At 46.2% G+C, this 23,420-nt stretch overlaps 1 protein-coding gene across 10 annotated transcripts in view; it reads left to right on the forward strand.

Annotated features, from left to right (window-relative positions):
• Nucleotides 1–23,420, forward strand: part of TNIK (TRAF2 and NCK interacting kinase) — a 153,110-nt gene that overhangs the window by 45,636 nt on the left and 84,054 nt on the right. The window contains exon 1 of one of the 10 annotated variants that reach the window (XM_038146287.1): nt 14,958–15,083. The exons of the other annotated variants lie outside the window; for them this stretch is intronic. The gene's annotated coding sequence lies outside the window, so the exon portion shown is untranslated. Of the gene's footprint in view, nt 1–14,957; nt 15,084–23,420 lie in introns of those variants that run through there. 10 annotated transcript variants of the gene reach the window in all.

Consider the following 23,420-nt stretch of genomic DNA (forward strand, 5'->3'; position numbering starts at 1 on the left):
CCTCCTGCTGGGCACATGCTCTGCTCAGCTGAGCTCCCTCGCTGCTGCTTCCATCTGCCCCTGTCTTTGCTGCCAGAGTTCATAGAAGTACCAAAATCTATTTTCCTGCCCACACTTGCTTGTCCTTAGGTGTCCTCTTTTTGTAGAGTGGTTTCATTTAATTGATTATTTTTCAGAACTTTTGGGAAGAAGCCTCAGAGAAGGCCTTAATATAGAGAAATCATGTAAGTTTAAATATTTCTGAGGAAGGCGGGGAAAATATCCTGCAGCCTGCTCTGTGACCTTTCCATGTCTCCTAGGAGGCTGAGATCAACTTATTTTTGAATAATCCCCCATTTGCATTGAAAATATGGAAAAACTCATTTGTATAGCTGCATGTTTTGCTTCAAGGTGAACAGAAGTCTCAAATGTACTGACTGGTGGCAAGCCAGGGCTGATGCCAGGAGGGTGTGTCCATCAGAACACCAAGGCACAGGGCATGATTTTTTATTTTTATTTAATCTCACGAGAAGGCTACAGTTGGCCAGTCCAGGCTTAAGGTCAGGCTCAGCTCTGCCTAAAAGCTCTCATGGTATTTTATTCAGTTGAGCTTTAGAGGGTTTATTGCTTCATTTTTTAGCCTCAAGCCAGAAATTGTTTTCCCCCTTTTTGCAGGAAGGACGTTTTCTCACAGATCCTTTGCTTTGCTGATGACGGAAGGAAATTCTTCTGAGCCAAAATATTCAAATGATGGTTTCCTTCTAGAAAAAAATAATATCCCTTTTTCTTTTTTTTTCCTTTCCACTGTAAAATGTGTGTATAATACAATACCTGTCTGGGGGATGTACTGTATTTTTAAGCTTTGGTTCCCGTTCTGGAGTTTTGCTTTGTTTTTAACACGTCTTTGCAGCTTGAGCTGCTGCTGTTCCAGCTAGCTCTGTTCACTTCACACGGAGACATTTAATGAGAGGTCTTCCAAGGTTCCCTTTTCTTAGCCACATGCCTTTTCCTGCCCTGGCCCGAGGTGAAGCGTGGCTGCTCCTGGAGGAGCCTGGAGTGCCCTTTGTGGGAGCAGCTCGTGGCAGCGGCTGCCGAGGTGACAGTGCCCTCCATTCCAGCTGGAGCAAAGCTGTCAGCCAGCAGCCCGAGAGGAGCACAGGAATGAACTCTTTATTTCCTAATTACTGTTATTTTGGCAGATTGTTCTGAAGGGTCTGTAACTGATCTCTGCTGCGGTGACTTTGACAAGGGGTGGCTCGCTCCAGCGTGGCCTGCAGAGCTGTGTTGTCCTGGTACAGCATTCTCAGCCTTTGTCAAAACACTGTTCCTTGCTAATTTGCTGTAACGGTGGAGGTACTTCAAGCTGGGACTGAGCAGACAGTGAGAACTGCAGTGGAGGGATCTGTATGTTCATCCATCCTTCCTTGCCCCCCGGGCTCTCTGGCTGCCCCAGGCAGTGCAGGTAATAGAGGTGCTGTTCTGGAATAACCACCCTGATGTCAGGGTTAGCCAGGGAGATGTCAAAACATAGATTGTTTTGAACAGAATGAGGTTATCTGCTTACAAAGCAAATGAGTTCTCATGGTTAGGTTGAGATCCTCACAATTTTGCAAATTCTGGGCTGTGTAGAAATGAGGCACCCAGCTTGCTTAGTGTTGCAGTGAGGAGAGGAGATCACCTCTGTGGTTATTTAAGGATAAATCAATCCATGCTCAATCTCATCCATATTTGCTCCTAATGTGTTTATTTACGTGCTCAGCCCAGGCATATGAACAGACCTTTTAAAATCAGGGGGGAGAAGATGCTCCAATCAAAATGGAAAATTACTTTCTGCAGCATTTTATATTAAATCCAGTCTCAGTTATTGCTCCAGGACTAGCTGGGTGTGATGAAGAGCCGGGAGCCAGCAGATTATTTCAAATTCTTTTTTTTTTTTTTTTCTCCTCTGAGGAGACAGAGGTGGGAAAAAAGCTGTCAGGGTTTTTGCACCAAGAGGGAAGGGAAGGGTAAGAGGGAAGCCCCAAAGGGTTTGCTGATGCCAGGGTGGAGGCACAGGGGTCCCAGCTCTGCACCTTGGGGTCACATTCTGGCCTGTCAGAGGAAGCAGTCACTGTTCCTTCAGAGGGACAGAGGGATGCATGGTGGCAGGACACGTTGAGGCAGGCAGCTGAGTCATGGCTGCAGCAAGGGGATGCTTGGGGAGCAGGGACTATCACCCTGGAACCCCCAGAACATCACTGCCCGCCCCGTGGGGCTTCAGATGGCCCCAGCACAGTGGAGCAGGCATCACCTCCAGCAATTAAGTTTTTCTTCATTCCCATCATCTTTCAATTCTGAAGCAGCATTTACATTCATATCCATTTTTTCCCCTGGCTGCTGCTGCTGCTGCATTTGTGCCGGGGGAACCTTTTTGGAGAATGCCTTTGACAGAAATGTGTTTTCTTATCCCTTGAAGCTGAAAGCCATAAAGAAAGAATGAGTTTAATGAACAGACCTTGCCGAATCACCACCTTGAAGCTCTAGCTGCTCATGTGAATCAAAACTGGCTGAAAGTAGGTCATATAGTAAAAATGAATTAGGCTTACTTCACATTTTATTGACTCTGCCAGTTTTTCATTCATAGAGGCTTATAGTTTGAATGTATCTTGTCCTTTTAATGCTAGACTGAGGTAAAAGGGGAGAGTACTGTTCCTTATTCCCTCCCTTTTGCCTTGCATGTTTCTGGTGGTTGATTTTATGATGGCTGGACTTTCTCTTTCCCACTTATTTATTCTTTTGTTCTCCTGCACTCAAGAACTGCTTAAATGATGACCATAACATGTTCACAAGCGGGAATTCAGCCTGGTCCCAAAAGTTTGTGTAACACTTAAATTAGTCTTGAAGCTTGTGAGAAGGGTTGAAGGGGTGAGGTGGTGGTGGGGGTACAGGGGTTACACTGGAATCTTCTCCTTGGGGCTGGGCTGGGCAGCAGGATGCCATCGTGTGGGTTAGCACAGGGAGGGGTCAGTCCTCTGCTTCCAACCTCTACCCCTGTGAGAAATCCCGGATTTCGGGGTGGTCAGACCTACCTCACCATCTGGCAGATGATGGGCTCCACCTGTTAATTCATGCAGTGTGGCTCAGCTGCATCTTGGGCAGCTTATTCATATCAAACTTTTAATTTTGGTGTAAATCCTTCAACTGTCAGTGGTTCCACTGCTCGTCCATCAATCCCTGCTCATGATTAATTACTCTCACTCATAAATGATGCTCTTTATTTCCTGTTAGTCTTTGCCTGTTTTCAGTTTGGAGTCATTTGGTCTTGTGGTCTTTGTCTGCCATTTTCTGCCTCTGTCTGTAATTGTGATTTTTCCTGAAATTTCTGCTGGAATTAAACAATCTGGTCTCAGCTTTAAAAAGAAGCTGGGAGAAAGAAGATGGAGAGAAGGCAGAAACATTGCAGTGGTGGGATCCCTGACTCTTTGCATGCAGTATTCATTTAAAAGACATTTTTTAAGGGAGACACATAATACACAGCACTGAGATTTTGTCTTGTGTTTAGGATTTCTGTTGTGGCTAATGGCAAAACAGGGAATGAGGGCAGCTTCTGTAATGATGGATGATTTTTTCCTGCCTTCCTGTCTCTATTGCCTACTCTAGATGGCACATACTTTAAGGAGGTGAAAAATCCCTACTGATAAATTAGGATTTGTTTTGCAACCTTTTCTGTGCAATTACAGCTAACTGCTTTGATCTCAGCTGAAGACCTTTTATCCAATGACAGAATATAAATCTTCTCTACCTGTGGTTTCAAAACTTAAAGAAATACAACCAGAAACTGTCTGGGTAGGAAGGGAAAGTCCCTGCTGGTAGCCCTGTACCAGCTGACTGGGGAAGGCACAGCAGATAGTACAAGTAGCCTCTGTCCTTATAATTACTGCTGGACAATCCACACATTACCTAAAATCCCAGCTTGACAAAATTAAACTATTTAATCTTGCATGATACAATGTCAGACATAGATGAAGGCCTGTAAGTGAGCCACTATTCTACTCCAGAAAGGACCTTCATTGACTATTATGTGAACAATAAATCTTCCATTTTCTGTAAAGAAACAGTAATTACAGAATCTTCAGCTGCGATGGGTATCTCCTGCTGACAATAAAAGTCTGTCCTTCAGCACATCTCAGCATCTTGGTGATGGATGCTGTGGACTACATTGTAAAGATAATATAAAATACTGTCTGTAGTATGTGCTGGCAGCCCTTTTTTAAGCCTTGTGAGTATGGATTGGGAAGGTGCTCTGTGTATCCAGGAACACGTCTTGTTTGTCACAGTTTCTGTTTTTAACAGTTCCAGGATATTTTTGCTGTTTGGCTCGGTTGCTAGCAAGGAGCTCCAAGGAGGTAAGCTCTGCTCTTTGGTAGGTAGGAAGCTCCTCAGCAGACATGGCAGAGAGAGATGACCTCTTTCACTGCTTCACCAGCAAAATCAAAGTGGAAAGCTGAGTGGATCAATGGAGCCACAATCCAGTTTCCCAGTGTGGAACTGGGTCATGGGAAGCATGGGCGGGTTGGGAGCTGAGCTGTGACCAGGAGCCTGCCTGTGGGTGCAGCTCCAGCACTCAGGGACATCTCAAGGTCACATCCAGCTGCTGTTCCCATTCAATCTGATGGGCACTGGCTGCCCTGCAACAGGTATTGGCATGGGAAGCAGGTGAGGGGTCAAAAGGAATTATCTTCTCTATCCATCATCCATCATCGTTAGGCTGATGTGGACGCTGCTGGAAGGTAGACAGGGACTCTGGCTCAGGATGTACAGCTGGAGGCAGCTCTGCTGCCCAAGCTGTCCCTGGAAGGTTCTGCTGCACCTTGTCGTGACTGGTTACGGGAGGTCTTGGCTCCACATATCATAGACCCAGCAGGACCATGGAGCTCCTGATAGAAACTCTTGTGATGAGCAGGTCTTGCGTAGAAATGGAAGAATAATTGTGATGAGGTCAACATGAAAAAGGAAATGTTGCCAAAACCTTGCAAAGTGCACATTTTAAAAGTACTCTTCTCAGGACTAGCTTGATGACCACCAGGCTTTGGCTCTGCTTCCAGGCCATCCATAGCCACTGAGGGCTCTCTGGCTTTAAAGGTGGATTCCATTTTTTTGATGTTGAGGAAGATAAGAGCTAGATTAACTCTGACCTATTTTTAATTCTCAGACTGTTTATTAAGAAAATATTTCTTAAAAAGAGTTACAATCTTATTAAATGGCAGTACATCTAAATTTACTGACAATGTTGAGATTTTTTTAGTTTATTTCTTTTTTCATGGCCTAATGTTTTATAATCTTGCGGGAGTTGGGTGGCAGCAGAGACTTGGCCTCTGTTTTGGAGAATGCTCAGGTAGATCTGATTTTCCAGGAGTCATTACAGAGCCTCCTTGATTCCCCCGAAATTCAGAGCGAATCAGGCTGTGAGGTTGTTGCCTTCTTTGGCTGTCATGTCTCAGCACAGACTTTTTCCATGCAGTGTTCACATGCTTGAGACTTGAAATTACCTCCATAAATGTTGGGAGGTACGTGTGTGCCTCCATCAGTGCTGCTGGGGGCTTTGGCAAAGTCCTAGCTGGGGCTCTTTTAAAAAGACTGCAATTAGACAAGAAGATGCTGTGCTCTGACCCTCAGTTTTCTCTCTTCTCTTCCCTCTCCCAATCTGTTCTTAAGCCATGTGCATCAGGCATGTGAGGAACACAATAATGGTTTGAAGAGAGCATTAAATAGACAAATAGCCAAATTTTGTCTTTAGTAGCTTCATTTCTTTTTCCCCCTTCCCTCCTGTAATGTATTGTTTCTCTGTTATTTCTTCTTTTCCCCATTTCCTCATTTATTTATATCTTTCCCTGACTGAAATTGCCCTAGTTACAGCTGTCACATCCTCACTTCGTGGTGGTCTGATTTGGCAGCCCTGTTCCCTCGTAAAACTTGCAGACAAATGACGGCGTTTAACTCGCGGCATCCTCTGGTTGCTCTGCAGTGTCACAACAAGATTAGAGCAATTCACATAAAAGTAGAAAACCCAGCTGTCTTCTAGGAGGAAAGTCTGTTCCTCCATTCCTTCACAGGGTGTGAAGATGGAACAGTTTTTTGTGGAGAGCTGCAGGCCCTGTAGTTGCATTTCTGTATTGAAGCCACGTTAAGCGTGTGCTGCATCCTCCTCTGTTAGTGGTGGTTTTGTGGTGGTCTCTGTCCATCCTCTGCTTGTTTTCTGGACTTGGAGTCAACTGGGCACCATTTCATTGCTGATGGTTTAAATCCCAGGCTGAGGTGTATTGTTCCTCGGAAATGAGCAGAAATAACTCGCTGAGATGACTGCCTAAATAATTCACTCTTGGAGGAGCATTCTTTGTGCGCTCTCTGATGCAGTGATGAGGAAGGAAGTAGAATCCTTCTCCTGCACAGCAGCACATTGAAAAACATCTCCACTTCTTTTTCAGTGACATGAACAGATTTTGCAGGCCATCTTAATGTTCTGCTACCTCCTGTCCAGTGACTGATGTGATCCTTTTCAGATTATACAGTATTTTTCTTCCTGTCAGGAGCAAAAATTGGCCTTGCCTTGTGGCTGGTGACAGGAGCTCCTGGCATTTCCTGGGATGACTCATCTCTCGCCATGTTGATACATTTGGAATGACTTTGAACTCTGTGGTGCTTTGGTAATTAATTTGGCATCTTCCTGAAAGGGCTTTCAACAGTGACTCCTTGTGACTTCTTTTGCTGTCTTAAGTCATTCAGCTGTGGTCATGAGAAACTTTGTGGAAAGGGGAACTTTTTTGGGTTTCCTTGCTGCAGGATTAGTCCGATAACACCCAGTGGGCTACAGCCTGAAAAGGATCAGATGTGTGTGGTCAAAGCACAGGACTAGGATTGAAGAGCTGAATGTTTCTGCTATGTGACGTGGTTTTGGTATTTTCAGGGCTGTCGACCTTTCTGTGCCTCCTTGGCTCATCAGTACCATCAGCCCAATGGGGACATTCCTCACTTTGTTGCAGTTCTTGGGTAACTGATGCCAAAACCACATGTTCTGGCCAGTCCTTCTGACTCCCTAGGGAATGCTGAATGGGCTTGTCAGCCTCGTGAAGCTCTGGGGGGGTCCTTGGTGTGGTCTGTGGCTTAGGAGAGGGGTCATGGGGGACCCAGGTCCTGTGCTGCAGGAGGGCTCCCCAGGCATGGATCTCTGCCGGCAGATGATGTGCCTGTGACTGAGGAGGAGCTTCAGAGCCTCCATGGGGCTGTGACTGCTCTGAGTGCTGGAACTGGCTCTGCATTCCTGGGGCACTGGGAGAGAGCACATCCCTCATGGAGAAGAGTCAGTCCTGAACCTGTTTTTGGCAGTGCATGGAGGGGTTAGGGCTGGCAAGGGTACTGTTCCTGTGAGGGACCAGAGGCTGCTCTTGCCTCCGTGATTTTATGGCATGTGTCCCACCATGGGAGCAGCTTTTAAAATCCAGGAGGCATGGAAGTTTGTTATTTGGGAATACACTTGGTTTCAGGAGCAGCCTTGTGCTCTTTAAGTGAACCACCCCATAAAGGAAAGGGTGGGTTGCTGTGGTAAAACACAGTGATCTGGTACAGATGTTGAACTTACTACGACATCTATTACTCTGTTAGGGACCACACTGCTCAGTAATGCTGTGGCCCCACAGGGAGAGCACAGGAGAGGATGAGCAGGTGAGAGATGAATTTAACTGGAGGTGGTCCAAGAAGCACCCTTTAAAATATACTGGTATGGATAGAAAAATTTACTGCTGGTTTTAAAAGAAGTGGAACAAGTGGGGTCAGAGATCTCCTTGTGCCCTCCAGTTTGTGGCATTTGTGTGTCCCCAGGGCCAGATCCTGCTCTGGCCATACTGTCTGCATCAGAGGCTTCTTACTCTAAGAGAGTCCTTTTTCAGAGTGGCTTTGAATGGTGCTGGGTTTTTTAACCAAACACCTGGGACCTAGCTGTGATCTTCACAGAATGACTTTTGTACTGATGGTTTGATATGAACGTTGGCTGTGCCACTATGAAAAAGCTGGGATTTTTACAAAGGCTGCTGTTCATGGAGATAATGTAAAAATTTTATTTGTTGTCAATACATGAAAGCCTACGCTGAAGATGAAAACTCATCTTACAAACTGCTCTCTAAATTATGGTGTTTGGAACATTCTGCTCAACCCTTTTAATTAAAGCCTAAACTCTATGAGACAATTGCTTTGCATCCCTCCCCTCATCCCCCTTTGCTTTTTTGGCTGTTTCCTTAAAACATATTCCCTCTGTTGGGAGGAATGACTGAATTCTGTTGCTTCTTCTTCTCCCAAATGTCCAAAGGTATGTTATTTTCTGAGTCTATGCAGTGGGATGGGCTTGCTGTAGGAGCAGCAGGACTTGTGGTCCCTTTTTCCCAGCGAGCAGCAAATCCCAGTGGATACCATGCCCTCACCCCAACATGTGGGTTAGTTGCCATGGCCAGATAATGTGTCACCCAAAAAGCCTTGGCTGTTACACCCTGCTCTTCTGCTTTTACTGGCAAAGTGGTCCCTTTGGGTCCATGGAGAACTGATGGTCACCTCAGGGATGATCAGCATTTTAGCGCCCTGTTGTGCCAGAAACTTCCTCTCTGCTGAGCGTCACTTTTTGTGGTTTCTTTTGCCTTCTCGTCTGTGATGTGGGGTTGTTAGTGGCGTTGTACGTCCTGGTGTTTCTGCAAGTGCTGTCAGTGCTGGGAAATCAGTCAGAGGCTTTGATGTGTCAGGTCAGCTGAGCTCAGCGTGGCGTGAGGGTTCAATTGTGCCACCTAAATAAACAGCGTTTTACCCAGTCAGCTCTGCTCTTCCTGCCTGCTTTGAGAACAGCCAGAGATGGGGTCTCTGAGAACAAAAAGGCAGCAGGGATGTGAAAAGATGAATGAGGGACTTCTCTGATGGACAAGTGACCATCGCAGAAGGGCCTGGTAGTGGACCTTGCATGTTGCTGGTGGCTGTTGCCTGTGCAAGGAGCAAGGCTCTCTCTGTAATCTGTTCTTGTTCTTCTTAATCTCCTAATGTCTGTTTTCTTCTTGATACCTTGTGAATAAATGGCATCAGTCCTGGGATTAAAGTTCAGATAAGAATCTCCTGTAAGATTGAGACCATTTTCTCTTGTGAAGGCTGTGCATCTACACTATATGGCTTAGGAGTCAGGGAGCAACCGACTGTAATGAAAAAATTGCTCTCATGAACCGCTGTGTTCTCACACCCTGTTATAGGAGAATCCCAGAGTGTGTTCAGTGGTGTATTTGCAAGAAATAGATGGGCAGAAGGGACTGTAAGTGGGACAGGTGCTCTTATATCACACAGAAGGAGAGAGCAATCTCATTCTGCAGAATGCACCTATATCACAGCAGCAAATTGAAAAGTCGTGGGTTGAAGATTAGGTTTACTAGCTGTAGAATGCCTCCTGGAATTCAGATAGAGCTGTGCCATTAATAGAGCATTAAAATTTGATAGCTCTTGGCTTTGTTGGAGTCTGAATTTACAGCTAGTTACTGGGGTGTGCTGTGGACCTGAAGGAGGTGGTGGAGGGTCTCCACAAGCTGTGGCTCTGCTCCCTCCCGTGGGTCAGCCCCAGCACCTGGGTGGCCATGATCTGTGGTGGCCCTGCCTTGGACAGGGCTTGGACCAGATGCAGGTCACCTCCAAGCCATATCCTTGCATGTTCAGAAAAGTCAGGGTGCTGTTTTTGTCTGTAGAGTCAGCAGGTGTGAGGAACTGGCTGAGCTGAGCAAGTCTTGGTTTAGCTGTGCTGCTTTCTGACTGTCCCCACGTGTGAAATGAGGGGACATCCCCACCAACAGGCCAGATTAATGCCTGATTTCTGCATCATCAGTACCGGGATGTGGTGCATGTTCCTTTTGCCTGTGGACCGTGGCTAGTCAGTGGGAAGCCAAGGGAACATCACACTGGGCACCATGGCCTTTTTCTGGCAGCACTGGCTGGACACCATTCCTGGTTCAAGGCAGTGGTGTTTCCCAGGCAGGGCTGGAGGTGGGAGCAGCAGGGCTGGCTGGGCACACCGCATGCCTGAGCACAGCACACATCATCCCCACCGCTCGCTTCGGAAGGTTTATTATTTTTAGACGAAGCAGGAGATGGGAATGTGCTGAGCTGGCTCATAAGACCTGCCAAAAAAAAGAACATCTTTCAGGACTTTAACTTCCATCCCTATGTCGACAGAAGAGCAATCTACCTGGAATTGATAAGTGGTATTGGTTAGAGCCAATAAGACTTTTGTAACACCTCCATAAGGTATGAAATCTATTACGTGAGTATTGGAGGAAATCTGTCAGGGTAAACATGAGGCTTTAAAAATAAAGCAGGTGTTTTGCACCCAGAAAAATTTAAGTACTAGATTTTTAATACTAGTGCTAAGAAGGACCGAGGTGCTTTGTGGGACAAATCATGGCAGCCCTGTTTGCACTGGGGCTCTTGGTGCTCATGGCGTGCTGTCAGGCACACAGCCCTCTGGATGAGAAAAGTGGTGGAAAATGACAGAGTCCTGGTGCAAGGGCAGGCAGAGCTGTTGGCTCTAACATCCATGGGGTCAGGCTTTTTTTCATCTGTGCTTCCCCAGTTTCATGAGTTAAACTCTAGAGTTGCTTCATGAGTTTATAAGTGATCCTCTTCAGCTTTCGGAGGGCCTGTGATGCTCTGAAGTGGTCCCAGGTCCTGCTGGGCAGTGGGAGCTCCTGGAGGACACGCTGGCTGTGGGGTTTGCCCCTGTCCCAGCATGTGCCACAGCCCAGCAGCAACTGCAGAGCAGTTTGTGTGACGGGAGGAATGCGAGGCCTCCCGCATGACGTGCACCTTCAAATATGCTCCTTTATTCTTGGCCCTTGCAAGCAGCAGATAAACTCATGACTTATAGGGTAAAGACAAACAGCAGAAGCACACCCTTGAGTTATCTTGGGTGACATTATTACTGTGATGGAGTACCTTGCAAGGACGTTATCACATTGTTTTGCTCCATTATAAGGTCAGCAATCGAGAGCTGAGTTAAGGAGGGAAACGGCATTTTTGTTTTGCACAGTGAGCTTGATAGGGATAACTCATTTTTTCCCAGACTGATAAACTGCATTAAAAGTTTTCAAGACCCATAAAATTAAGAGTAAATTTAAACTGTATGGAGTAGAGGTAGCTTTTTTATTTAAATCTTTTTGTGAACCTAGTCAGCAAAGTATTTAGAAGTAGTGTTGGCTGTAGCTTCACTGAACCAGGGACAGAAGAACCCCAGGTTTGCAGTGAGAAGTAATGTCTTTTATTAGAACAGCAGTTTTTAGCCAGCCTGGAGGAGCTGCCTGAGCCTTGGGGCATGCTCAGCCCTTTCCTCAGCCTGGGAAAAGATGATGAAAATATTTCAGCAGTCTGTTGACTGTTAGGCAGGATCTAAATCAGCTTCCTGGGGCAGTGATTCAGGTAGGGTGGGAAAGGCTGGTCCATCTCCATGCAGAATGGATGGGATTTGTCTGCTGCCATAAGGAGATCCAAGATCCTTGGGTCAGTGGCTGATGTGAAACCCACTGAGATTGATTGGAAGGCATTAGGGATCACTTGTGTTTGGGGAGAGAGCCCAGGCAGCCTTATTTATGTCCCCATCCAGCTGCTCCCACAGAAGACAACTTGCAGGTGTCCCTGGGAGCGGGAGAGCTGGCTCAGCGAGCTTAGCTTTCTCCTTGGCTATCAGTGCTTTGCTTCCATAAGTGAATGTTTTCTGCCAGAAAAATGTTCCCAGCTATATTTTTTTTTTTTCCACTGGCTTTATTGAAACACTGTGCCTTTCTTCTCCTGGCGTCCCAGCTGGTGCCTGCCCTTCCTTTGGTGCATACCAAGTCCTCCCTTCGTCACGGAGAGGGGATGCCCAGATGCTCTTGCTCAAAACTGGTTTACATTAGGAAAAAAAAAATACGCTTTTTCACAAATTAGAAGTTTGTTTTCCATGAAGAGACTTGGATTTATTTCCACATAGTATCTTGGCAGTTTTGGGGGCATTTCTTTTCTTTTGTTATGGGGTTTTGGAGGTTTTTAAACTATCTTTACTTGGTGCTAGCCTGGAATTGAGCATGAAAACGATGATACGCTTTTTAGCTGAATTTCCCAAAGAAATGAGGCTGCTGCCAATGGCATGGTTATCAGTGAGTCTCCTCTGTCTCCCAGTCAGGGAAATTTCCAACCTCCCAGGTCATCCCAGCCAGATTTAGCAAGAGTAGAGGTCCCTGGGACCAGCGAATGCCCCTAAGACAGGTAGTTGGAATAAGCAAGAGACCCTCCGTGCTGCTGAGGGAACAGCTGCAAACACTGACATTTCTGAGCATCCAAGAATTTATGAGTGGCAAAAAATAGTTTTCATAAACTGCAGTGCTTGTTTCTCTTTTCCTTTTTTTAATGAACAGAATAGCTCGTTTATACAAGATGCTTAAAGGGCCTTGTGTGCACCACTTATTTAACGGCTTGTAGTGAGCCTTCCTGGGAAAGTGACCTAGTTCAAGTCCCCGGAGGCTACTGCAATAAAAATGATTATGAATAAAACTGCTCTTATCACCATATGGCAGTTTCAGGCACTGCACATGCAGAGGCTGCAGCGGTTTTTGTCCAGAAATGGTGAGCTTTCTCTTAAATAAATCTGTCCAGCAAAGGCAGCAGAGGACGGGTTGCCATTATTTGTGTTCTTCCCTGTGAACCAGCAGCAAAATCCTCAGTGGCTGGAGAGGGGAGGATGGGTTTTGTTCTGCAGGCTGCCCTGGATAATGTGCTTTGGGGAGCTGAAATCCTCCCATGAACAGAATCCGTTTTGCAGGTGCAGAGCACTTTACTTTTTCCTTATAAGCCCAAGCAGAGATTTAATTGCTGCTCTTCAGAAGTGCAAAACAAGAGAATGTAATAATTAGAGTTGTCAGGGTGTCCTTTCTTTCATGCTGATGCTGACATTAGCTGGTTTAAAGCCTATTTTTAACCTCTGCAACATTGAAGACTGACAGAGTATTTTCAGTCTGGCTTTATTTGTTTCAAACTTAGTAAATTCTAAGTAGTGTAAACTGGAAGAGGTGAGGAGAAAGAGGAAAAACTGGATGAAAAAAGGAAGGAAAGAGGAAAAACAAACCAAATAGAATGAAAAATGCCTTGGTACATTATGTTCATCTTACAGTGAGTTTTTTTCTTTTTATGATCCTGCAAAATTCCTTCTAACTGGAAGTTGAAAAATCTCAAAACATAAAACCACAAGTGCCTGGTAAGATAAATATTGTGTTTAATGTACCTTCAGACAGTGCCCTGGATACAGCAGGCAGCACAGAGGCTGTTTTTCTTCTTCAGTAGTCATGGCTTCATCCAGTTTCATCCCTGGCTCCTCTGGGGGTTTTCCTGATGAGCCAACAGCAACAGTAAGAAACCATGATGTGCTGATTCAGCACTTTGCATATGTTGTATATAGGTGCAGCATATATGTGAGTGGATATCTATGTACATGGATACATGGATTAAAAAAAAAAAATTAAAAAATATATATATGAGATAAGTGTTAAAAATGAGCCACTGCTTCCTGACAGCTTTGCTGGGGCAATGGGGATCTACTGATTTTTATTGGAGGCTTACAAAAGGCTGAGCTGGTGGTGATGCACCCATGCAGGGCCCTGAAAACTTTGCCATGTTATAGTAAAGGGTCTCTCCTTGTCCTGGAGGAATAAACCTAAAGGACACAGTCAAGCTGGGACTTTTTGGCATGTCAGAAAGGTCACAGTCCTCTGGTGCTGGTTAAATACCTCATTTAAACTGAGTCAGGGATGGAAGAAGAGCAGTGTGGTTGTGTGGTCCCAGTCCTGCTAAATTAGTGCCAGAAAGGGATGTTCAGACAGTCTCACCACATGGCTTCCCATATATATTCTCATATATTTTTCTGTCTGGCATTTAATTATCTTTTTTTTTGGTACCTGTCAGTGCTGCCAGCAGTAACTGGAGGCTGTAGGGAGAGGTGGGGATGGTTGTGTGGTGAAGGACTCCTCTTGGATCCATCTGATGATGGCGTGAACTTTGTCACATTGCTGATTGGGTGCTGAAATCTTGTGGCTGTAGCTGGGCAGTCCCAGTGAAGGCAGTGGATGTCTGCACAGAGGTAAATGTTATCCCCCCTGTTGTTACAGGAGAGCACAGATCATGGTGTTGATAGTGGATTTATTGTATTTTTTTGGTGTTTCTTGGAGCAAGGATGAGCAAGGATGGTTCATTCCTTGCTTGCCCTCTTGGTTCCTTGCGGATTGATTAGAGCATCATCGTGCCACTGCTTCTGGCCTCTTTGAATGAAAGGTATTGACATCCAAAATACAGATTTCTAATCCTAAAATTACAACCTGCTCTTTCATAATGCGAAATCATTTAGTTAACCTCCAAATAGTTCCCCAGCCCCTCGTTAGTCACTTTGCACAATTAAACTCCGAGGCATTAGAGCACAAATGTTACACCTACCCACTGGCTCTGAACCTGCCGGCCCCTGTTGTGGTGTGGCATTAAACCAATTCAATTCAAATGGTTTCTCCCGGCTCCCCCCATAACTGTGTGTTGGTTCAGCCCCGGTTTTCCCGCCACGTTTCTGATTGGTCCCCTGCTCCCCAGGTCGAGGCTGTCAGTTATATCACTCCACCCCTCTTCCTGTTGTTTTTTGCTTAGTCATCCTGCTAATCCCGCCCTAAGGCCTTGTCCATCACCTACTGACTCCACCCCTTGTTCCAGAATGTTCCTTCAAACTCGTTAGGTGATTGGACCAAAGGAAGACACCCCTCCCCACCCTATCATTCATTGGCTAGCCAGGCTGTCCATCACACTAGCACCTCCCTTCTAGTCTGTCCTTATTGGCTCACTTGATGTAACCACCCACTTCGCCCCCCTATATAAGTTGCTGGTTCTGGTGAGCTGGGTCTTTTGCTTGGTTGGTCTCCGTGGTGAGTATGCTCTCTGGACTGCACCCCGACTTAAGACCTTCTTTTCACCACCTTGCTCTTCCTTCCGCCGTCGCCTGACTCCTGCAAGGCTCTGCTTGGAGCCCAGGGTCGCCTTGCCCAAAGCTCATCCAGGTAATGCCTCTCCCTGCCCCTTGGGCTTCGTGTCAGCTCCCACCTGGCACAAGCCTCCTCCCGGGACTGGGAGTAGAGCATTCTGCGGACGCAGCACGGCAGTCCCCAGATGAGGATGGGGTAGCAAAGGATGGGGCTTTGTAGCTGGAGTGGGCTTAGTGCTGCCCTGGGGAGTTGGTGCCTTCACCTTTCCTTCTCAAAGCCTCTTGGAGTGCGTTGTGACATCCAGTGATCCTGGCTTTCCTCTTACACTGGGGAAAGCGAGATACTGGAATTGCTGGGAAGCACTGATTAAATCTGACCTGAGAACTGGGGTTGAAAACTTCTTCCCATAAGGCTGGTCCAGCTGTAGTTTGTGTTCTGTAACCAGAGTTAAGCCAGAACCTGGCCCCCTCCACAGTGAGCTCAGTTACTTGCCCATTGTGAGCACCATGGTTCTAGAAGTTCTTCAGTTTTGGTTGGTTTTGTAATTAATTTTTTCTGAAAGATCAAACCAGGACTGTGCTGTTAAGATTACTGATCTGTTTTATCCCTCCCCCAGTAATCAGGAATGAAATGGGCATTTCTGCCAGCACCAGAAGTAATAAACCTGGTTTCCGTTGTATTTATGTCTCTTGGTTGATTGAGTACTTCCCTAATTAAATTAGGATTCTATTATGTCTGCTTATACCTATAGTCTCTCACTCCCATTACTTTTTTGGCAACACTGAGGCTGCTATAATTGACTGGAGAAAGGGGCCAGCAGGATTAAAAGCTGTTGGAGATAAACCTCGTGAAAGGCTGCATCCAGCATCCTTTGCCACCCAGCTGCCTGTTGCCATGAACTTGGTAGAAAATAATTATCTTTGATGTCTTTGAAGTTAGCTAATAGCGTTAAAGCTCCCAAGTGCACACATACATGCACCCATGTGAGTCAGATCCCAGCTTGTTCCTGAGGAAGCTGGGATAAAATGGAGGAGGGATGGTATCTTTTCAGTCCAAGCTGAGCTTGGAGGGTTTTGCTCTGGAAGGTGAGGAATGTGTGTGGTCAGCATGTTCAAGTGTGGTTTGGCAGGCGTGGAATGGCACGATGAGTTGTGCACTTGTGCTGTGGTAGCTCAGTGTGAGAGGGAGAAATGGGCTTGCAAGTGAACACTGAGGGGGTTTTGTGTAAGCAACAGCAATTCCCAAATGTGGTCTGTACCCAGAAAACCAGGCTCTGCCTAGAAGATCATGTGCCAGAGTGCTGGGGTAAGTCTTACTGGTTTTGGGACAGGTGGGAGATGGTTGAGTCTGTCTGAAGGCAGAGCTGTTTCTCCAGGAGTGCTGCAGTGCAGATATCAGCAGGAATAAATAGAGTGGAATGCCCCTGGAAGGCTCACTGCCCTCATTCCTGCCTGGGAAAGGGTGACATGACACTCTCTGAGCAGGAGACCCTCCAGGCTGGGTCCTTCCTCACAGCAACCTTGCAGGATCCTGGGGTGCTGCAAGAGCTTCCCATTCAAGTGTGCCTGAGATGTGACAGTGGGACCTCTGTCCTGTGACAAGGTTGAGAGAACAAGTTAGTAAGTTGAAAGGTAGTGTGGTATCTTCCTCCATATGTTATGAAAATCATGGAATGATGGGAATCCTTGCTGGAAATCCATCTTTAGTCTGAAATGTTTATGTCAGGTTTGGTAGTGTAGAAACTACATGAAAATTGAGGCTTTGCATGGCAGATACCATTTGTGAATAATTACATGACAGCAGAGCTCAATTAACTTTTTTTTTTTTTTAAAAAGAAACAAAACATAAATTTGCAGAAACACAACCTTAGGACTGCAGTAAAAAAGTGAGTTACCTGAGAAATGTGAATCTTTACGTTTGCCTGTGTGATGGGGGGGGGAAATGCTAAATACTGGTGTGGCAGCACAGCCAGGTCTTAGAAAAGTAATTACATAAATGAAGAATGTTCTCAGCCCACCTTCCCACCTTTTTATGCCCTTTTTTAAAAGTATGTATTTCTTTTACGGCATGGAGCAATTTTGCAGCCTTGGAATTGCCATTTATTCATTTCCCAGTAACTAAATTAGATGTACTTCTGCTTTTCTGAATTAGCCTGTTTCATTTTCCATGCTTTTAGCTTTAATTCGTGTGATGTCCAGGTACCACAGTCAGGGAAGAATGGGTGGGGGAAGGAGAAACCCTCCCATCAGTCCTGTCCCTGCACCCTTCTCCAGATGAAACTGTGGGGTCAGTGTTTTTTTACCAAGTCCTCCAACTTCTTTTTGAGATGGGTGCCAGGTACCAGGGGGGTTGTCTGGTGTCAGCTGGATGCCTTGCCAACTTTAGCAGGACTGTAGTGGAAATGAAACAGGGAAAAGCAGAATGTGATAAACAGAGGAAAATGGAAAGACTGAAAATAAAGGGGTAAGAGCAGGAAGGCAGTGAGGAGGCAGTAGGGGCTCGTAGGACTTGGATAAGCTGCTGTCAGATGATGCCGCAGAAAGCCTGAGCTTGTATTTTTAGGGACACTTGGGTTTATACTTACTGTAAATCATGGGTTTGGGGGAGAAGAAGAGAAATGAATGCTCTTCCTGCCGTCTGCCCCATTAGGCTTTGTTTCACTTCTGCTTTCCTTGGAACCACAGCATTTGCAGAGTGAGAGGTGTGGGCATCCTCCCACCCCATTGCTCCTGGGACTTGCCCCAGCACAACAGAGCATTTCCAGGTGACACATGGGCCAGGGAACCACCATGTACCACCCACCTCCTGGAAATCTGCTTTAACCACTCAGTCATTCAATAGCAATTTACCACCTCTGGTCATCCAGGACCAGCTTTGCTGTATGTTGGAAGATTTGCCCGAAGTGTTTGTATTTGAAGTGGCTCTGGGCTCAGAGCAGAAGAGCAAGGGCTGGGTAATCTAATTTGCATAAAATCATTTAGGAAAACGGGATGCTTGTTTTGGAAAGACAGGTATATTTTTGACCTGTTTACTGAGCTTTCAGAAAGAGGAAATTATTTGAGATTTCCTCAAAGGGGTTTCAAGCTGTCCAGGAATTTCAGGGGAGACCAAGATCTGCTTTTCTGTTGCCACGTGGGGTGTTTTTCACTTCTTTCTGCCTTGTATTTTCACAGAAATGGGACACATTTATGCTAAATCACAACAATGGCCATTACTGATAGTTCAGGCGGGTTTTATGAGCACTTTTAAAAAACTCTTCCCCCATCATCACTTAAGACAGAGAATGACTTTTATTTGTCATCAGCATAAGCCCTTTCAGGAGGGATGGGACCATGGCTTTGTAGCACTGAAAGTGAATTAATAGGCTGCTACAGATGGCATGTCCTGAGCAGGTGTAAGGAGCTTTTCCCAGGCTGCAAGTGCTGCTGAAATCTCTCACTCTTAACAACTATCCTCCATGACCACAAAACCCAGCTTGCTGTCAGGGGACAGCTTGGCTTGGCCATCATTCAGGTCAACTAGTGGTGACTGATCTCCTTGCATGGCTTTATGTCTACATCAAGGCAGTTTATCCCCTCTATATTTACATTTATCTTCAGGGTAGGTTTCATTTGCTGAATTTCATTTCTTCCTGGTCCAGCACATAAGTGCTTTGAGAGCCTGAGAAGACAAGGAAAAATACTGCAACAGAAATTTATGGGGTGCTTGTGCGTGAAAAGGAACAAGATTTATTGAATTCTCTGGTTCTTCTTGATCTGGAAAGTACTGGGAACAGCAGCCTTCAGGGAATACTTCAGCTCAGCTCTTTCAGAGACAGTTAGGAATTTGGAAATCTGGAGGAAGGAAACAAAATGTTAAAAGCTTAAAAAAGATAAATGGAAAAAAAGAAAGAGACTTGTAGCACAGGTACCTAATCCAGTTGAGATATTTGTGTCAGAAGTTTTGATGATGGCTCATTCTTTTGTCTGAAATTACTCATCTTCCTCCTTTGTTTGAAGCACTGGAGGCTCATGGCTTGTAGGCAGCAAGGATGAGTTGCGGCTTCTGCAGTCACCTCCTGTGCTGTCCTGGTGCTGCTGCCAGTGACTTCTCAATTCCATCACTACTGTGAGCATTAACCACAGTTATTCACTTGCAGTTAAATAGCCAGGATGGATTTTAGTGGCCTTGAGTGAGCTTGGTTGGAGGCAACATCTAGAGAAGTGATGCTGGGTCAGCAAACCTGCTCAAGTGAAAGGCAGGAGCAGGGTGCTGGAAAGGAGGGTCTGAGTTAGGGGGAGTGTCTGTCCAGGTGTGCCTTTTCCCAGTACAAAGATTTCTCTCCACATTTCTTGTTTCATTAGTGAGAGCTGGCTCATGCAGCTTTTAAATCCCAAACAGTGGGAAGGGGAGGGAGGAGGTTTAAAGGCCAGGCCGATGGGTGGGTTCCAAGCCAAGTGCTGAGGAACATTTCCATCTCTCCTGGAGGGACTTTTAATGTGGCTCATTTAAGGACAGTGGTGCTGGTGCTGTAAACATTTTTAGGGGAGGAAATGGCTACATCAGCCACACAAAGTGCCCAAAGTGTTGCAGTGGTGTTCATCTCATCTTTACTGACCTGAGAGCTTCGGCTCTGAGGGAGAGATGTAAATAAATACCCAGTGCTCAGCTGGGTGACTGGTTCCTCCATCCCACGTGCTTTCTGCTTGCAGTTACCCTGATTTCCACCAGGGAACACCTGATTGGGAAGTCTTGCTCCTGGTGTCTTGCTTCTAGAGGGTGATGATCTGAATGGAGACAAGTTGGGCATTGGGGGAGAGCAAAAATGATCTGCCACATTTGTTGTCCCACTGTCTAATCTTCCACTTTTGTATGACTGACCAAATGGCAGAGGGAATTCAGGGGAGCAGGGATCTTCTCTCCCACAGCCTGAACACAGATTTTCCATCTCAAGATTGATGTTTGAGTGGCCCTTGGGTCTGGCTCTGGGTGCAGCTCTGCAGTACTTGTGACAGAAATCTTCCCCCCATTTCCCTGTGCTGCCCTTTCCACGTTAGTAATGCATCTTCCTGTTCAGCCAGGACTTCCCTCTGTGATACAAAATAAGCTCTTCTCCTGAGGAGCTTTTTTATTCGAAGGGATCTGTGTGTGCTTTTGTGAGGTGAGGGAAGGAGGAGAGAACCCAGGTGGCAAACATGCACCCAGGAGAAGAACAGCCCAAAGCAGAGACACATGAGGTTTAAGTTCATGGCCTCCTGGTGCCTTTGCTGTGAACATCCTCTGCTTCTCGCAGTGCTGCTCCTGTCTGAACAAATGCAGCACTGGCATTTCATTCTCCTCTGGGAGTCTCCCAGCTGCCTCCCAGGTTCACCTCTTGCAGAACATGAGGAGCACCAGGACATCTCTGCCTCATCTCAGCCCATCACCTGCATCGTTAGGGACAAGAGGAAATGGCTTCAAGTTGCATCAGGGGAAGTTTAGATTGGCTATTAGGAAAAATTTCTTCACGGGAAGAGTTGTCAGGCACTGGAACAGGCTGCCTAAGGCAGCAGTTGAGTCACCACCCCTGGGGGATTTAAAGGATGAGTAGATGTGGTGCTCAGGGATGTGGTTTAGTGCTGGACTTGGCAGTGAAAGGTTTACAGTTGGACTCATTGATCTTAAAGGTGTTTTCCAACCTAAACGATTCTGTGATTACTGAAACAACAACATCAACAACAAAAGAAGAGCCAAGCACATCTTGTAGCTCCCTCTGGGAAATGTGGTGTCCGTGGAAATATTAGAAAATAAATCCCAGGGTGATATTTCTGCAGCCAGTGTGTCCTGCTGAGCTACAGCTGTGGGAGGGATGAGAAATACCAGGCAATCTGACAAGTCAGTTTTCTGCTCCAAAGGCAAAGGAGCAGGTTACATTTATGATTTATTCATTTGTACAGAAAAACACATCTGTCCATGGGCTTTGTGTTGTTTTTTTGGGCATTAGAAGAGGGGTTGATCTTCTGCTCTCACAGGCTGCTCGTTTCTCCTCTGATGCAGGTCGGAAATTGGGTGATAGTAACTGAATTTTATCTTTTACCCTTCACATTTAAGGAAACCTTCCTCTGTTCTCTCCTAAATGCTGGCAGCTCACAGTGTGCTGATTGGAAACAGTCAGTGCTGCACTGGCAGAGCTGGCTGAGGCCAGGGCTGAAGCTGCAGAAGCCTGAGTCATCTTGTGAAGCAGATCAGCTTTTAATTACAATTTCTAGTGCACTTTTTAAGCAGTCTTGTGGAAATGCTGTGTAGAAGCATTTGAATTAAAAATGTAAAGAAATTTTGTTGACTTTTTTTTTTTTCTTGTTAAGTCTTCTGGGAAAACAAAAGCCTTTTGCTTTAAAAAAAAAAAATTAAGAATTTATAGACCGCTGTTGTTTGAAGGTGTGAATGCAGGGTATGGCTGTGTGAGGAACAATTCCTGATATTCTCTAACATGTCTCTACACTTAGGCAAGGCTTTGGAGCCTTTTTGCAATATAGCATCACCCACTGCATAATCTTTATGGGGTAACTAGTATTATTTTGCCCATTTTACTGGGGGAAAACACTGAGCAGCAAAGAGCCCAGATTCTCACCCAAGGTCAAAAGCACTTGGTAGGGATCCAGGAATAGCACCCAGCTGCTTGGCTTGGCCTTGGACTTGCATCCCAGGAAATTATCTCATGCCACACATCACTGGCTGTGCTTTCTATCCTTTCTTGGCGTTTAAGACTCCACAGTGCACTTAAAAATCAGCATTAACTCAAACAAGGCTGCAATATAAAGGAAATTTATACACCCTGGTAAGTGTATACCAAAACTTACCCGTGACTGTGAGTGTTTGAAGGATTGGGCAAGCTGACAGGTTGGGGTTTTTTTCCCCTGGAAAAATGCAGGGAGGTCCTTCCCTGCTCTTGCATGTTGGTGGCCTCTACAAATGGCCTTTGCCCACCCTGTTGCACGTGAGCAGTCCCTCAATACCAAGCAGCATCACCAAACCAGTTTTGTCTGACAGCCAGCTCTTTCTGAGGGGAAAGATGCTGAATATGAAAGAGCTTTTTAATAGGAATCTGCCTGTAACTATGGATGACTTCCAGTGCTTAGCAAACATTGGTCCTACTGGGAAAGGGTTAAAAGCCTGAGGTGGGCTGGGAGGAGTGGCGTGTTGTCCTGGCTGTAGGGAATGGGATTTCTGGGTGGCCTGAGCTGCCTTTAGGTAGGAGCAGGATGCAGCTGGTCCGGAGTGATGCTTCTAAAGCTGTATCTTACTAATTTCTTTCTCTTAGTACAGCTGAAATTGCAGGTTTGTGGTGTGACTCAGTGCAGTGCCTAGCCTTGGTTCCTTCCTGGCGTGCCTGCAGCATGGCATAGTCCATGTGGATTAGCTGTGGATGAGGTCTCACACTGAGCTTTCAGATTTCCACTAAGATCTTTATCCAGTGGAATAAAAGGCCATCACCCCCTGCCCATATGTGTTCTCCCTGCAAAGCTGCAGGCAGCCTTCGTGAGCTGCCCACGTTCCTGCAGGCAGCTTTTTGGGCTGCTTTGAGAGCTTTTTGTCTGCTTTGTTTCACTTTGCAAATAACTGTGAGTAAAATCCATAGCCTTCAGTCGGTTCCTTCAAACTGTACAGCATCGATTTGTGTCTGTACATGTTATTGCTCTCTAATGGCTGCAGAGCCCTCCTGCCTTGATAACCACATCAGGCAGTGGCTGCAGTCCCAGAATTGCCAAACAGTGACCTGCTGTGCCAGCGCTGGGCTCGTCCCTCATGTCCCCGAGTGCTGAAGGTGGCAGGGACACGCGGTCCTTTCTGGCTTCCTCCCACTCATTTCTGAGCTGTACTGTTCCCATGCAATCCCTGGTACTGGCTTAACCTCCCCCTGCTAATCCCAAGTCCTCCTCCTCTTCTCCCTGCTTTAAAATCCCTGGCTAAAGCCACTCTCTGCTGTGCTGCCTTGTGGCAAGGCTGGATGGGGGTTGTGTGTGAGGCTGGGGAGGGTTTTGTGATTTGTGGGGTCTTTTAAGGCTCACTTCTTTCCTAGAGGAGCCTGGGAGGAGAGTCCTTTGGCACTCAAGGGCACCCAGTAGTGGCATCAGGTCTATTTTTGCAGGGCAGGCAGGGAAAAGCAGTGACCTGGCTGCTTTACTGCTTCACAGAAAAGCTTTTCCTTGCCAGTGTGAGGGTAGGAAATTCCTGCTTGAGAGAGGAGACTTGGAGATGGAGAAGCTGTAGAAGCAGAGTAGTTTAATCTGCTGATCGACGCTGTTGATCCCAACCCGCAAGGCTGGCTTAGAGGGTGAGCCACAGAGGGGCTGTTCTGCAGCAGAGTCAGAAATCCCATCTTTATCCCAGACAAAGCAGCGAGTGCACATGTGACGGACACAAAGCAAATACGAGGGTGAGGGGGTCTACATG

This window comes from Motacilla alba, chromosome 9 (assembly GCF_015832195.1).
Source record: "Motacilla alba alba isolate MOTALB_02 chromosome 9, Motacilla_alba_V1.0_pri, whole genome shotgun sequence".
Taxonomy (NCBI): Eukaryota; Metazoa; Chordata; class Aves; order Passeriformes; family Motacillidae; genus Motacilla; species Motacilla alba.